Source organism: Eptesicus fuscus, chromosome 10 (assembly GCF_027574615.1).
Source record: "Eptesicus fuscus isolate TK198812 chromosome 10, DD_ASM_mEF_20220401, whole genome shotgun sequence".
Classification (NCBI taxonomy): Eukaryota; Metazoa; Chordata; class Mammalia; order Chiroptera; family Vespertilionidae; genus Eptesicus; species Eptesicus fuscus.
In genome coordinates, this window is record NC_072482.1 from 3794963 (window position 1) to 3811409 (window position 16447).

Consider the following 16447-nt stretch of genomic DNA (forward strand, 5'->3'; position numbering starts at 1 on the left):
CATGGCTGTGATGCTAGGACCTAAAACAGTGGCTGGTATATAGTAGGGCATCGATAAATATTTTTAAACTAGAGGCCCAGTGCATGGTGGTGGTGGGGGTGGTCCCCTCAGCCTGGCCTGCACCCTCTCACAATCCGAGACATCCCTCTTGTAATCTGGGACCGCTCACCCCTAACCGCTTGCCTGCCTACCTGCCTGCTCAGTGCATGTCATAGTGACCGGTTGTTCTGGTTGTTCCGGTCATTCCAATGTAACGGTTGCTTAGGATTTTATATATATAGATGTTATAATAGCCTTACAAATAAGTTGTAAAAATATACCTTTTATTTTTTCTGGACCTGCTTATATAAACACTATAGGAAAGTGGTTGACAGCACATGCCAGTTATCTGTTTAACTCTCAGCTCCAAACCTGTGCTTCAGTGCTTGCTCTGCAGTAATGCACTGGACTGTGTAAGCATTTCTTCTCTGCGGTGAGCATGATGGAGCGGGCACAGGAGGACTGTGCAGGAGGAAGGGAGTTTTTCTTCCTGGTTCCAATGCAGTTTGCTTTCTGCTCCTGCTCCATGATCTATCATCAATGTGAACATGTGTGTGTTTGGGGGCAGGGGAACCAGCCAGGCATGCTCTGCTCCAGCTGTGTGCTAGGCAACCAGGCCCTCAGCCACCATGAAGCCCCAGTGAGGGCCACGTGATCACTTGCTGCTGCCCTCCCAATGCAGAGACAGCACACGGCCGGCCTCATGCCCAGGGTGGTGCCCTGACTCCCTCTGTGTGCCCACCCACCAGCCTCAGCTCACTGCACCCTGGAGGGCTAAACAGGGAACAGCCCTGTGATTGCTAACTAGCTCTGGCCTGGGCAGCCCAGCACACTTTTCTGCCATCCAGGGAGCTGCAAACACACCTTCTCCATCAGGGCCTGGCCCACAGCCTTGGGGACTCTCCCTCGGCTCTAAGATACTTTTTAGAATCTCCTTCACATCTTTACCGTTACTACCTTATTGTTTAACAATTCTCTGTATTAAACTACACTGTTTTAATTACTATGTGGTTTCTGTCTCTTGATTGGAGACAGAAAAATGGGCACTGGACAGAAACCAAATGGCATCTGTCGTAGGATTCAATGTTCTCTTCTCACCGATAATCAAAGAGGTTTAAATAAGGAAAGATGTATTCTGCATTTATCAGATTGGCCAAGGTTAAAAGGAATGGTGGTACCCTTCCCAGGGGGAGCAGTTTGCCCTCTGGTGTCTGAGGACACAGTTTTTTCCACTTGAAGACCCTGTGGCATCCTCAGCACCCTCCTCGGGACCCGCCACAGCCATCCCCCGTTGCCATGAGGCCCACATGGAATGTCAAACCTATAGCAGGCTGCTCCCTGTGATAGGCCAGTTAGGGGTGTAGGAGCCGCTTAAATATGGGCTCTATTCCACGGTAGCACAGGCCAGTGGAAGCACCTAACCATCAGAGACAGGTGGGCACACCACCCCTAGAGGATGTCTCCTTCTCAGCTCAGCTGGGCCTGCAGAGATCTCCGAGGGTAGCTCACTCCCATGGCGTCCCAGCAATGAGCCAGAGAGCCAGCCTACGGGGCTATTGCTTGAACTCTGTAACGAGAAACCCTGGGTGTGGTGCCAAAAGCCCGACTTGAGTTCCAGAGTGGAGAATGGCACCCTCTTACCCCAGGTCCAGGCTTAAGTCAGTTCACAGACCCAGAGCCCTTTGCAAAGGTCAGCTTCCCTTGAAGAGGGACCTTGCGCCACCTTCACAAGTAAACACTCTGATCTCCCTCCAGCACCCCCAGGGGACCGGGGCCAGTTAACCAAGTAAGTGTCCCGGGGGGGGGGGGGGGGGCGGGAAACACCCAGACCTGTCAGGGTTACGAGACACTGGCTCTGAACCGATGCCAGTTCCTTGCGGCTCAAAATGCCACTGTGGCCACTACTCAGAGGAGGGGTCTGTGGTGGACAGGTGAGAGATAGGATCTCAACCAGAGTCTGAGTCTCTCTGGCCCAGTTGGCCACGGACTCACCCTGTGGTGAGTTCCCTAGTTCCGGAAAGTGTAATTGGAATAGATGCACGTGGCAACTCACAGAATCCCGCCGCTGGCTCTGGCCTAGGCGGTCGTTACGGTAGGCAGGGCTAAGTGGAAGCCTCTGGAACTTCCTCTACCCTTGCCAAGATGGTAACCAAAGCCATACTGCACTCTTGGCGGAAATGCAGACATTAACACCCCCACCAAAGACTTGAAAGAAGCAGGACTAGTGATTCCTAACCCTTCGAATTTACTCAGAAAAATGACTGGGACTAATGTAAACTCAATCTGGTGGTGTCTGCCTGCAGCTGCTCTCCAGATGTAAGATGTAGTCTCTTTACTGGAGGATCTTTCACTTTAGGTAATCATTGGCTTTAAAATCTCAAAGTTGTTAAGATATAATAAATAGATGCAACTAAAATGAGGGATTAATGATAAAGCTTTTCAGTCATAATTATAAATGTCCTATATAATAAAAGGCTAATATGCAAATTGTCCCCTCTACCTGGAGTTTGACCAGGAGTTTGACCAGGGGTGCGGGGCCAGCCGGCCAACCTCCCATGTCCCCTCCCCCTAGCTGTCCGGACACCACGCATGCACGAATTCGTGCCCTGGGCCTCTAGTGTTAATAATGAAAGTCCGGTCGCTCAAGAGGAGACTGGCTGTGCTCTCTGCTGGGGGAGGGGGAGTCGTCCTTCTCCCTGTAAAGGCAGAGAAGCCTACAAGAGAACAAGCGCAGACAGAGAAGGGGATCCCTTGCCTTGCTGTCCCTTCCCTATGCGACCCGGGGACAATCTGAGGGAACATCCAAGATGGTGATTTACAGTCCCATCCCCCGCCCCTCAGGAGGAGGGCTGTCCTGATAAGGCTCCCACTGGCCCTGAGGCCTCTGCACCCCCAGGAACCAGCTTTGTGAAGGAGCTGGAGCAGTGTGTGTGTGTGGGGGGGGGGGGCGGGGGGAGGGTTAACACCTCTGCTGGAGGACCCACATGCGCAACTGGCCAGCCAGCCCCACTTTGGGGCCCACAAGTGTATACGCAAACCTGAGTTAATGTCTATCTCGGGAATACTGTTCTCAGGGAAGGAAGGGGAAATGATTCAAAGGCCGGGTATGGCTATCTGGGAAAGGGAGCATATGGGTCATGGAGAAAAAGGAAGGGACCTTCACTGAGCCTTTAGATCCCAAGGCCACATTCTCACCCCTTCCCAAAGAACATGTTATCACTGGGGAAAACAGTTAATTACCTACAAGGGAGCACCCATGCGATTGTCAGCTGAAGAAAAGGGTGAGGGAGAAGGGAGCAGGCTCTGCAGCCTGTTCCCAGACTTAATCCTGGATTGTCAGTTCTGTCCGTGGCCTTGAGATAGACCTTCATAGGCTGTGGTGAAGATCAGATAAATGAACTCATATGAAGGTATGTCTCAAGTCCAGGTGAAAATAAAATCACAATGAAAAGAATATATAAAGGGCAAGAACAGTCTACCAGTCATGCTGTGTGTAAAGACAAAAACCAAACCAAACCCCATAAGAGTGACATGCTTAAACCATCAAAGTCTGGCAAGAATTACACAAGGGAGTGATATTAAAACTCTCTTCCGTGGACCAGGCACTTTGCTCATATTATCTTCAACTTCATAACAATGGCAAGGGAAGGACAGTCCGGTTTCACACACAAAACGGCAACAGAGTCATCATTTACAGCTCACTGGGGAAGCCCCGTTAACCCAGACCTGAATGATTGTAAAGTTCATGCTCTTTCAAACCCAGCCCATTGTCCCTCAGAACTGTTATTGGGGGGAGGGCCGAGAAACTCACCATTATTTTTTCCTAGTTTCCGTTTTAATTTAGGCCAGTTACCCTAATGGATCATAAAAATGTGTTAAATAATTAACAATAAAGGGAAAAAGAATGCATAAAAGTACAAAAGAATTGCATTTTAAGTAGAGACATTTTAGTTTTTAATTTTCTTTCATTTTTCCAATTAGGATTTTGTTTGTGTATAAAAAAAGGCAATTAACAGGAAGCTTACTTATGAGAAATCTCTAGAGTTCCCAGAATCCAATAAAAATGTATCTGAGCTGAGCGTTCCAAGTGCAACACAGCAAACCAGTGTAAATTCCAGCCCTTAACGAGGCGCTGGTGCCTGTAGCTTTAACACAAGCAATTTTACTCAACAAACCGGAAACATCAGGGCCAATTGGTGGCAAGACGTTTCATAGTCAGGCCTGTGACCAGGCCCAGGCAGGCTGCTGGGAGGTGTGCAATGCTAGGGCCTGTGCTGTGGGCGCCCCAGGCTGAGATTCCGACCTGCCAGGGTGTTCAGCAATTGCCAACTGAGTTAAATAGCATCAGCATAAATTACACCTTGCGTTTGGAGTTAGATCTGGTTGGTTTTTTTAAAATCATCACTCTAGGACATGCTTAGAGAGAGAAGAAGGGGGAAGGAGGGAGAGAGAGATTTATGTGAGAGAAACATCAATGTGAGAGAGAAACATTGATCGGTTGCCTTCCATGTGGGTCCCAATGGGGAACTGAACCTGCAACCCAGGTATATGCTCAAATTGGGAATCAAACTGGCAACTTTTGATGCACAGGACAACCCTCAACCAACTGAGCCACTCCGGGTGGGCTAGGAGATGTACTATTAATAAGGTAGATTCAACTCACTGTTTAAAACATATGGCTCTTGAGAGAGGAACCAAGATGGCGGCAAAGGTAAACAACTAAACTGCAGCCTCGCACAACAATTTCAAAACTACAACTAAAAGACAATTCGTCTACCACCCAGAATCACAGGAAAGCTGGCTGAGTGGTAGATTTACAACTAAGAAGGAAAGAGAAAGGAGCACAAGTGCTGAAAAGCTGAGGTACGGAGGCGTGCGAATCGGGCTGGTGGCGGGTGACTTGGCGTGCGGCTTTTTTTCAACCCAAAGGGAGATAAGCTCCCGATCACTCTGAAATCCAGTTTCTGGGGACACGCAGGGGACCTAGATGCCTACGGGGAGAAGCTGGACTCTCGGAAAGTGAGAGTGACTTTTTTGCAGAGGTGCGCCCAGCAATCATTGTTTACTGCGCTGGAGCAAGGGACGCGGGGACTTGGAAATGTGGAAAGGCAGAGACGGCTGATGGCAGCCATCGCCGTTTGCCACGCCCTAGCCTAGTGACGCTCTGAGACCCCGCCCCACCCTGAGACCCCACCCCGCACATTCTACAAACCCGCCCAGGCTCCACACAGCGGCTTTTGCATATAAATGGTCTGTTCTGTGGGAGCTTAACCAAATAAACTGCAGCTCCAGTCAGACTGCTCCAAAACCGCCCAAGCAAAGAGGAGAAAACTGTAGTTCTTGCTGTAGCTCCTGCTGAGTGGCCTCAGACAGTAGCTGACCTGCACCCCATTGGAGATCCAGACACTAGTGTATCTAGTGAAACGACACCAGATTTCAACCTCTCATAAGGGACACATTCAAGAGGAAGACTCAGTGAGCACCAAAGCCCTACTAGAACAAGCCCTGCCCCATAAACGTGTCTCCAGCACAGCAACTCTTCCGTTATAGACACAGCGGGTCCTCACAGCCAATTGGCCTGGAGGTCAATTCCTCCCAGTGACACCAACAACAATCAAGACTTAACTACAACGAGGCTGTACACACAGTCCACAAAGGGGTGCACCAAGAGTGTCCACCTCAGGTAACTGGGAGGCTGACCCATTGAACCAATAGGACACCTAGTACACAAAGCTACCCTACAAACTCAGGGAAGCAGCGAAAATGAGGAGGCAAGGAAACAGATCACAAACGAAAGAAACGGAGGAGAACAAACGAATGGACATAGAGTTCAAAACCACGGTTATAGGTTTTTCAATAATTTCATGGAAAAGGCCAATAAATTTTTTTAAATTTCTTTATTGATTAAGGTGTCACATATTTGTCCTCATCCCCCCATTCCCATCCCACACCCCTCCCCACGGATGCCCCAACCCCCTGTTGAACTTAACCATTGGATAGGCTCATATGCATGCACACAAGTCCTTTGGTTGATCTCTTCCCCCTCCCCCCAACCTCATCTATCCTCCCTCTGAGGCCCGATAGTCCGATCGATGCCTCCTTGTTTCTGGTTCTGTTCTTGTTCATCAGTCTATGTTGTTCATCATTTCCCCTAGATGAGCGAGATCATGTGTCACTAGAGATATAAGAACTGAATGTGAGACGAACAATAATAGTTATGCTGACAGGCAAATGAATCAGTCTGTAGTGAGTTTCTTTCTGGACCAACAGTTCTTTAGAGACCCAATTTCAATGTCCACCAGTTCCTTATGTGTACATGTCAGCACTGACCCCTCAGCTCTGGATGGTGGACAAATGGTAGTAACGGAGGTCCGACTCCCTCTGGTTTGGTCTCGGCCGGACCCAGGGGCACGGCTTCACCCAGACTCAGGGGCACGTGGCCTCACCCAGACCCAGGGGCGCGTGGCCTCTCCCAGACCCAGGGGCGCGTGGCTTCACCCGGACCTAAGTGCGCGAGGCCTCACCCGGATCCAGGGACACATGGCCTCACCCGGACCCAGGGGCGCGTGGCCTCACCCGGACCCGGGACCCAGCCTCACCCGGATCCAGGGACACATGGCCTCACCTGGACCCAGGGGCACATGGCCTCTCCCAGACCCAGGGGCACGTGGCCTCACCCGGACCTAGGTGCGCGAGGCCTCACCCGGATCCAGGGACACATGGCCTCACCCAGACCCGGGGGCGCGTGGCCTCTCCCAGACCCAGGGGTGTGTGGCCTCACCTGGAGCCAAGTGCGCGAGGCCTCACCCGGACCCGGGACCCAGCCTCACCCGGATCCAGGGACACATGGCCTCGCCTGGACCCGGGGGTGCGTGGCCTCTCCCAGACCCAGGGGCGTGTGGCCTCACCCGGACCTAGGTGCGCGAGGCCTCACCCAGATCCAGGGACACATGGCCTCACCCAGACCCGGGTGCGCGTGGCCTCTCCCAGACCCAGGGGCGCGTGGCCTCACCCGGAGCTAGGTGTGCGAGGCCTCATCCAGACCTGGGGACACATGGCCTCACCTGGACCCGGGGGCGCGTGGCCTCTCCCAGACTCAGGGGCGTGTGGCCTCACCCGGACCTAGGTAAGGCCAATAAATTTAATGAGACCCTCGCGGATATGAAAAAGGACCAACTAGAAATTAAACATACACTGACTGAAATAAGAAATATTATACAGAGACCCAACAGCAGACTAGAGGAACGCAAGAATCAAGTCAAAGATTTGGAATACAAAGAGGCAAAGGACACTCCTCCAGAGAAGCAAGAAGAGAAGAGAATTCAGAAAGTTGAAGATAGTGTAAGAAGCCTCTGGGACAACTTCAAGTGTACCAACATCAGAATTATGGGGGTGCCAGAAGAAGAGAGAGAGCAAGACGCTGAAAACCTATTTGAAGAAATAATGACCAAAAACTTCCCCCACCTGATGAAAGAAATAGACTTACAAGTCCAGGAAGTGCACAGAACTCCAAACAAAAGGAATCCAGAGGACCACACCAAGACACATCATAATTAAAATGCCAAGGGCAAAAGACAAAGAGAGAATCTTACAAGCAGCAAGAAAAAACAATTAGTTACCTACAAGGGAACACCCATATGATTATCAGCTGATTTCTCAACAGAAACTATGCAGGCCAGACGGGAGTGGCAAGAAATATTCAAAGTGATGAATTAGCAAGAACTTACAACCAAGACTACTCTGCCCAGCAAAGTTATCATTCAGAATTGAAGGGCAGATAAAGAGCTTCACAGATAAGAAAAAGCTAAAGGAGTTCATCACCACCAAACCAGTATTATATGAAACTAGGGACCTGTTGCAGGAATATTTCCTGCAAGACTTCTGGCGGGCTTTCCTCCCACCCCCCCACCTCTTCCACTGTGGCGGGCGGGGCGGGGTGGGCTGAACGGGTGGGGCGCTTCCCGCCCGTCCCGCCCACCCAACCCAGCCCACCTCGCCCCGCACTCCCAACCCTCTGCGCCCACTGACACAGCTGCCTCTGTGGCTATGCGCTACCGCCGCCTCTGATCACCCCGACCCGCCACGCACGCTGCCGCTGCCTCCTCAGCCCCGTGCACTGCTGCTGCGCGCCCCACCCGCCCACCCACCCCACCACGCACCACCCGCCTCGCCACGCCCTGCCCACAGCCACCACCGCCTCCAAGGCCACCACGGCCTCGCACACCGCCTGCCATGCCCCACCTGCCGCCTCCACTGCGTGCCCCGCCCACTGCCGCCGTCGCCGCCACTGCTGTGGCTGCGTCGCCGCTCACACTGCCCGCCACCACCTCAGAGGCCACCATGGCCACGTGCTCCACAGCTGCGCCACCGCCAACCCGCGCAGCTGCCATGCTTTCTGCTTTCTTCACTCCTCCCTCCCTCAGCATATGCAAATTAACCGCCATCTTGTTCGCTCTGATTGGCTGTGGGCATGGCGAAGGTACGGTCAATTTGCATATTACTGTTTTATTAGATAGGATGCTGAAAGGTATTCTTTAAAAAGAGGAAAAAGAAGAAAAAAGTAAAGATAAAAATTATGAACAACAAATACATATCTATCAACAAGTGATCCTAAAAATCAAGTGAATTAAAAATCTGAGGAACAGAATAAACTGGTGAACATAATAGAATCAGAGGCATAGAATGGGAGGGGATTGATAATTCTCAGGGGGAAAGGGGTGTCTGTGTGGGGGGTTCGGGGAGAGACTGGACAAAAATCATACACCTATGGATAAGGACAGCGGCGGGGAGGTAAGGGCAGAAGGGAGGGTGGGAACCAGGTAGAGGGGAGATATGGGGAGGGGGAAAGGAGAAACAATTTTAATAATCTGAACAATAATGATTTATTAAATTAAAGAAAAAAAACAAAACATATGGCTCTCACTCTGAACGCCAGGCCCTCTCCGTGGGGTGCTGAGGCCTCCAGCCACTCCAATGGCCCTCAGCTCCCCACCCCCACCCCCCTCACCCTCTGCCCATGACCTCTGAGGTGGCGTGGCACCTGCGAAGTGAATCCGTATTTAGTTTTCAACCTGGGGCCGTAGAAGGAACCTGGCTTTGCAGTCAGACCAGACATGTCTCTACAGCTCACTGGCTTGTATGATTTGGGCTTTTTGGCAACGAATTCTTGTATTTCCTAACAAGTATCTGATGATGAACAGAGAAAACATTCCTTCTTTACCTATGACTGGCATGTTGGTTTTGACAGTTTGCCTGATCAACTAACTGGTCAACAAATCCATTGAGCAAGGCTTCTGTTTTCATATTCTCTGTGTTGCGGAGGCTGGAATTGAAAAACCAGTGCTGCCTGGCCAGTGTGGCTCAGTGGTTGAGCATCAACCTATGAACCTGGAGGTAAACGGTTTGATTCCTGGTCAGGGCACATGCCTGGGTTGTGGGCTCGATCCCCAGTGTGTGTAAGGGGGGTGTAGGAGGCAGCCGATCAGTGATTCTCTTATCATTGATGTTTCTCTATCTCTCTCCCTTTCCCTTCCTCTCTGAAATCAATAAAATTATTTTTTAAAAAAGAAAAACCAGTGCTGATTGATATTTTTTTTCTCTGTGTGTATATTTTTAAAAATGTTTTCATTGATTTCAGAGAGAGGAAGGGAGAGGGAGAGAGACAGGAACATCAATGATAAGAGAGAATCACTGATCGGCTGCCTCCTACACTCCCCATACACGCACTGGGGATCGAGCCCACATCCCAGGCATGTGCCCTGACCAGGAATCGAACCGTTTACCTCCTGGTTCATGGGTTGACGCTCAATCACTGAGCCACACCGGCCAGGCTGATATAAATATAAAAATGCAGCACAGAAAGATAAAGAGGTGAAAAAGGTGTAAAAGAGAGGAAGAGGCCTGGTGAATAGAGTGAGATGTCCTAACAAATGTCTGCCCGCAAAAAAAAAAAAAAAATGTCTGCCCGCCCCCCCCCCCCCCCCAGAGAATCATTGATTGGCTGCCTCCTGCACGCCCCCTACTGGGGGATCTAGCCCACAACCTGGGCATGTGCCCTTGACTGGAATCGAACCTGGGGCCCTTCAGCCTGCAGGCTGACGCTCTGTCCACTGAGCCAAACCAGCCAAGGCAAAGCAGGTGCAGTTTCTAAAACTGAACTACAGAAGTTTCAGATCAAGCTCAGGAGTGAACTGGCCCTCACTGGTGTCTACATATGCCCATTCCCAGCAGAGGATGAAACTGTTGCTAAGTCAGTGCTCTCCACTTGCTGTGGTGGGAAGAAGGATAAGGTGGAAGTTGGAAATAAGATGGCCAAAGCCGGCCAGCACCTGGGGTGTTGCACAAGCAGAAAATGAAGACGGATGCGACTGTGTAAGGAAATGCTCAGTGGTACCAACACGGAGGATCTGTGCGAACAGGCGCGCGCCAGCGCTACGAACTGGGCAGGCGTTGCAAACCGGGGGACAGGGGATTCCCTGATGTGGGCCCAGAGAGCACACTGCTCAGGCCTCAAGACCTACCAAGCCAAGGACACCAATTTTATGGGAACACCTGAGGAAGGAAGAAAGGAAGCAGATGTTGTTCAGTAAGTCAGAGAGAAAGCAGCCATCTGCAAGAAGCTGGGAGAGAGCAGCAGGCCGAATCTGAGCCCCGTAAGAGGGTTCACCAGGAAGAGAGAATGAAACTGGAAGAGAAGACTTTTGAAAGAAGAAATAATCTCTTTCTCTAAAGAGAAAGCTACCTCTGTATACCCTAAGAATCCTGAAACACCAACCAGAAAGAATGCATGCACCCCTATGTTCATAGCAGCACAGTTCACAATAGCTAAGATCTGGAAACAGCCCAAGTGCCCATCAGTAGATGAGTGGGTAAAAACCTGTGGTATATTTACACCATGGAATATTATGCAGCAGTAAAAAAAGATCTCTTACCCTACGAGACAGCATGGAGGGACCTACAGAGTATCATGCTAAGTGAAATAAGCCAGTCAGAGAAAGACAAGTATCGCATGATCTCACTCATATGTGGAATCAAAATAACAAAATAAACTGACAAACAAAATACATCCAGAGACATAAGCATGCAACAGACTGACAAATCTCTGAGGGAAAGGGGGGTGGGGGATGGAAAAAGACTAACCAAAGAACTTATATGCATATATAAGGACAATAGTTCAGTGAAGGCCTGGAAGGGGGGACCGGGTGGAAGGGTCAATGAGGGAAAAGAGGGGGAATATCTGTAATACTTTCAACAATAAAGGTAATTTTTTAAAAAAGCTACTTCCAAGATATACCAGAACAAACAAACAAACAAGATAGAGCAGAACCGGACCTGTGTGCGGTCCGTGGGAACCTGAAGAACCAGGGCGCGAAGAACTCCATTTTACGTAAAACAAGGGTCCCTGATCACAGAGGTCACACAAGCAAACGTTACTAAATGTTGGACATTCTTGCCGTTTCCATCCGCTGTATCACTTACTCTGTACCTGGCGGATAGCACCGTTCCTGCCGTTTGTGGAAAAACACTTTTGAGGATGAGGTCAATACGTAACCCAGAGTGGGTGTCCACTACTGTTAGGTTTTACGGTGAATCGTGGTCGTTTCTCCTGCCGCCCGCTTACTGCGCCTCTGCCCAGAGCTACGGGTCAGAGCAGTGTCGGCGCCTAACTCACCCGCATCGTGGCCCATTGCATCACATCCCAGATGAACCTTTTTGGTGTGCACACTAAAGGGAAAATTTTGGGAATATGTTTTAAAATGTATTATGAACCTGAAACTCTAACCTCTCAATAGTCTTATAGAACTTTTTATTTATTTGCTTTTATATATACTTATCCAGGGGTAACATGATCCTAAGCTTTTGTATCAAATTTTAGATAACATGATGGCTTTTCTATGCTTCGGTATGCCTTATTGTGGTTGATGAAACAAAATATGTCTACAAGTGAAAACATCCAAGTATACTGTATATAAGCCCTTTTGCTAGTGATAAGTACTTTTGAACCTGGGTGTTATCATAGTATTTTCACTCAGATATATTATAAACTTGATGCTTAAAACTATGTCTTCCGCTGAAACCAGTTTGGCTCAGTGGATAGAGCGTCAGCCTGCGGACTGAGAGGTCCCAGGTTCGATTCTGGTCAAGGGCATGTACCTTGGTTGCGGGCACATCCCCAGTAGGGGGTGTGCAAGAGGCAGCTGATCGATGTTTCTCTCTCATTGATGTTTCTAACTATCCCTCTCTCTTCCTCTCTGTAAAAAATCAATAAAAAAATATATATTTTTAAAATAAATAAATAAAACTATGTCTTCCAGAGGGAAAAAATAATAAGATTAAATCATGTTATTAAAAAATATTTCTTAAGAAAATAGTTATGGACATCTGAGTATTAAAGACATAAAATTTAGATATTGTCTACTTTAAAAATATTTTTTAATTGACTTGAGAGAGAGCCTGGCTGGTGTGGCTCAGTGGTTGAGCATCGACCCATGACCCAAGAGATCACTGGTTCGATTCCCAGTCAGGGCACATGCCCCGGTTGTGGGCTTGATCTCTAGTATGGAGTCCTGCAGGAGGCAGCCAATCAATATTTCTCTCTCGTTGATTTTCCTATCTCTCTACCCCTCTCCCTTGCTCTCTCTCTAAAATCAATAAAAACATATGTATTTTTTTAATTGACTTGAGAAAGATTTATTGTTTCCCTTATTTTTTTTAAATATATTTTTATTGATTTCAGAGAAGAAGGGAGAGGGAGAAAGAGATAGAAACATCAATGATGAGAGAGAATCATTGATTGGCTGCCTCCTGCACACCCTCGACTGGGTGTATGCTTTGACCAGGGATTGACTGTGACCTGCTGGTTCATAGGTCAATGCTCAACCACTGAACCATACCGGCTGGGCTCAACCTATTTCTTTAAAATAGTGACCTTACTTTATAATCTGTATCAGATAGCTCCAATATCTAAAGTCTTTAGATGGGGTTGTCCCTAGGCCACAGGACACCTTAATGCAAATTATAAACAGTGGCCTTCTTCAAGCACATTTTTAAAAAGTTAAAATATTATCACAAAACCTGGCCATATCTGCCAGGGAGAACGCCAGCAGCCTCGTGGCACCCACATGTACCCACACTGTCACCTACTCTAGGGCCCCTAGCTGCTGGGCGCACAGCTGCTGATGGCCACCCTCTACCCCCACTGCCCCCACGTGTCCGATTTGGAGTCTGGGAGCCACTGAAATCGGGCTTCTGAGGCAGCGGGCCGGAGCCCAATTTCCTTATCCCGAGTTGCCTTTGACTGTATGCTGGTCATTAGACTCGAACAACTATTCTGACGGGGGGGGGGGGGGGGGGGGAGGGGGAGGGGGGCTGAGTTGGTTGAGCGTGTGCCGAAAGGTTTAGGGTTTGATTCCAGTCAGGGCACATACCTGGGTTTCAGGTTCAGTCGGGGTTCAGACAGAAGAAAGCCAATCGATTTCTCTATCACATCTCTCCTCTCTCTCTCTTCTCCCTTCCTCTCTCTAAGCATGATGTCAGGTGAGGATTAAAATATATATATATATTTATAGGAGTAATTTGAGGGCCAGGATGGCGGTAATTTCCCCCACAGAGAATTTGTGTGGGCTTCTCCCAGGAGCCGGGGCATTGCCAGGCTGAGCTACCCAAAGTCAAGGCTTGGGAATCCCTGGGTCCCCCAGGCACACAGAGGCAGGCTCAATGCTGGCAGGCTGGTCCACTTCTGCTTCACTCTCACCCAGGTTTATTGGGGGGAAGGGGTCTCCTGGTAGACTTCCCCTCCGCCTGGGGCAGGCCCTGGCTGTGATGGAGACCTAGCCACCTGCAGGGACCATGGACAGGGGCCCCCCTCCCCTGTGGGCAGAGGTCGAGGGAGAGCCCTCTCCCCTCCTAGGCTCCTGTGACCTGCAGAGCGATGCTGTCCGGCCTGTCAGTTCCTCACAGAGGATGCTGTCACAGGCCAGGGTTTCAGCAGGAGGGCTGCTGGAGGGCGTGTCCTGCTATTACCAGGAAGAGAAGTCGTGCTGTGTTAATTGCATCTCTTTGATGAGCGGTGGATCTTACTGGTAGCGGTTCCAGTTCGCTCTCCCGTGAAATGCCTGTGCGCCCCGGGGCCCTCTTCCCGGCTCCCCGCTTCTCTCTCTGACTTGCAGGTGTTCCTGAAAACTCTAGCCACTGGCTCTGTGTTCTCTATATAATGCCTTTTCCTAGTCTGATAGCCACCCAGTCACTACCTCTATGGTGCTCTTTGCTGAACAGAAATCCTGGATTTCCATGCAGGCAAATTCAACATATGGTTCTCCTCGGAGGTTTGAAATGTGTCAATATGGCCCCTGGCGAGGCCGAGGGCTCCCTCCCCTGTGCCCAGGGTGTTTTCCCAGCGCTGTTTCATTGCCAGCGCCCAGGGAAGCCCCAGGACCGGACTTAGGAAGCTGTTTCAGATCTCAGGGTGTGTGCGTGTGTGTGTGTGTGTGTGTGTGTGTGTGTGCTCAGCTCTGCCATCTCCGTCTTCTTCTGCCCGCCTGCCAAGCTGCTGGGTTATTTTTGGACACCGATTCTGTCATCCAGCGCGTTGGTTGCCCTAGTTTTTGCCGCCGGAAACTTTGATAAATATTATGTCACGCACTCCCCTGTCCAAGTAACTGGTAAGATGTGGGACGCGAGGGGACGAAGGCCCGAGCCCTGGAGGGGACCTGGCTGGCGCCCCTTGGGGCATCCCATTCCACCCAGTTCCTGAGGAGATGGCCGCGGCGCGGGGGGACAGGTGCCCAGGGAAGGAGGGGGCTCGCCTTCAGGGGAGGAGCCGCGCCTTGAAGCCGCGGTGGAAACGGCTTAGCGCGCTCAGTGCTTTGGTCTCACAGGGCGCCCTCGGGCTGTCCTTCCGGAGCCCTCCTGGCTCCCTGGGAGAGGAGCACACCTACCTGCCCACAGACCACCTGCGCGTCCCGGCTGCCCTTGGGTGATGACGACATAAGTCAAATGCTTCGCTGAAATGGGGCGCACCGCGTCCACAGTCCGCGGAGGAATTTCTCACGGGAGCGCGCAGCCTGCGGGAATGCGCCCTGGGATGCGCTCAGCGGGCGCTCGGCCTCCGCCCCGCAGGCTGACTGCTGGGAGGGCTGCTCAGGACCAGACGCAGGAACAGGAGCTGAAGTTTCCTTGTTTGTCGCGGGAGGTATCTGCCCTTCGCCCAGCAATCCCGGGGAGCCTGGGGCGCCTCTTCTGGGTCCACTGCGGACATGGCAACGCAGTGCTCCCACCACGGGGCCTGTCCCGTGGATGAAGGATGGGATGCATTTAGCGGGTCATGACCAGCGGCCTTTTAAATAAAAGAGAGCCAATAGAATACAAAGTATTCGGTAGGTAGCACACTGTAGGCAGTAAGGGTATGTACACACTGTTTTATAAAAATTTCCTCTCATATAGTACTAGGGGCCCGATGCATGAAATTCATGTAAAAGCAGGCCTTCCTTCCCCCGCTGCCGGCACCAGGGACCCGGGCTTCCCTGCAAAGGGAGGCCTGCCCACCCCGCCTGTCCGTGGCCTGGGCCTCCCTCTGTGGGGCATCATGGGGCGATGGCGGGGCCCTGACCAAGCGCATTGCACCCGCCTTGGCTGGCCTGGTGCCAGTGGTGTCATAGCGTGGTCCGGGATTGTCCTCCGATGGTCGTTCCACTGTTCCGCCGTTCAGTTGACTTGCATATTAAACTTTTATTATATAGGATATGTATGTGTGCTGGGCTAAGATCTAAAATATAGGATGTCCCAAGCAAAATAAATCAGAGAAAGACAAGTATCACATGATCTCACTCATATGTGGAATCTAATGAACAAAACAAACTGATGAACAAAATAGATCCAGAGACACAGAAGCATGGAACAGACTGTGGAATCTCAGAGGGAAGGCAGGGGAGGGTGGGTAGATTAACCAAAGAACTTATATGCATGTGTGCACACCCCATGGACACAGACAATAGTGTGGTGAAGGCCTGGGGGTGGGGTGGGGACAGGTATGGGGTGGAGGGGATCAAAGGGGAAAAAAAGGGAGACATCTGTAATACTTTCAACAAAAGATAGGCTTAAAAAATAAAAAAAAGTATAGGGTGTCCCAAAAATGTATACACACACTTTGAATAATAATAAAAGTGTTTATTAAAATATGTTCATTTTCAAAATTGAGCTATCAGCTGTTAAGGTGGGTATACTGTGGGTCTTGGTCAAATTTAAGTTTGAACGCTGCTGGCATAGTGGTTACATTCGTCCTCTTGAATAAGCTACAACCGGGTTCAACTGTGTGACCTTGAGCATGTAACCTACAGGAATTTCCTCCATAAAACAAGACAGTAGTATCTACCTCTTTGGGTTGTTATGAGGATAAAATTAAGCAATAAGT

The 16447-nt window shown here is 50.2% G+C and overlaps 1 pseudogene; it reads left to right on the plus strand.

The window, feature by feature from the left end:
* Positions 1-1902: 1902 nt before the first annotated feature.
* LOC129150534 (septin-10-like) lies at positions 1903-15017 on the plus strand (annotated as a pseudogene).
* Positions 15018-16447: the final 1430 nt, after the last annotated feature.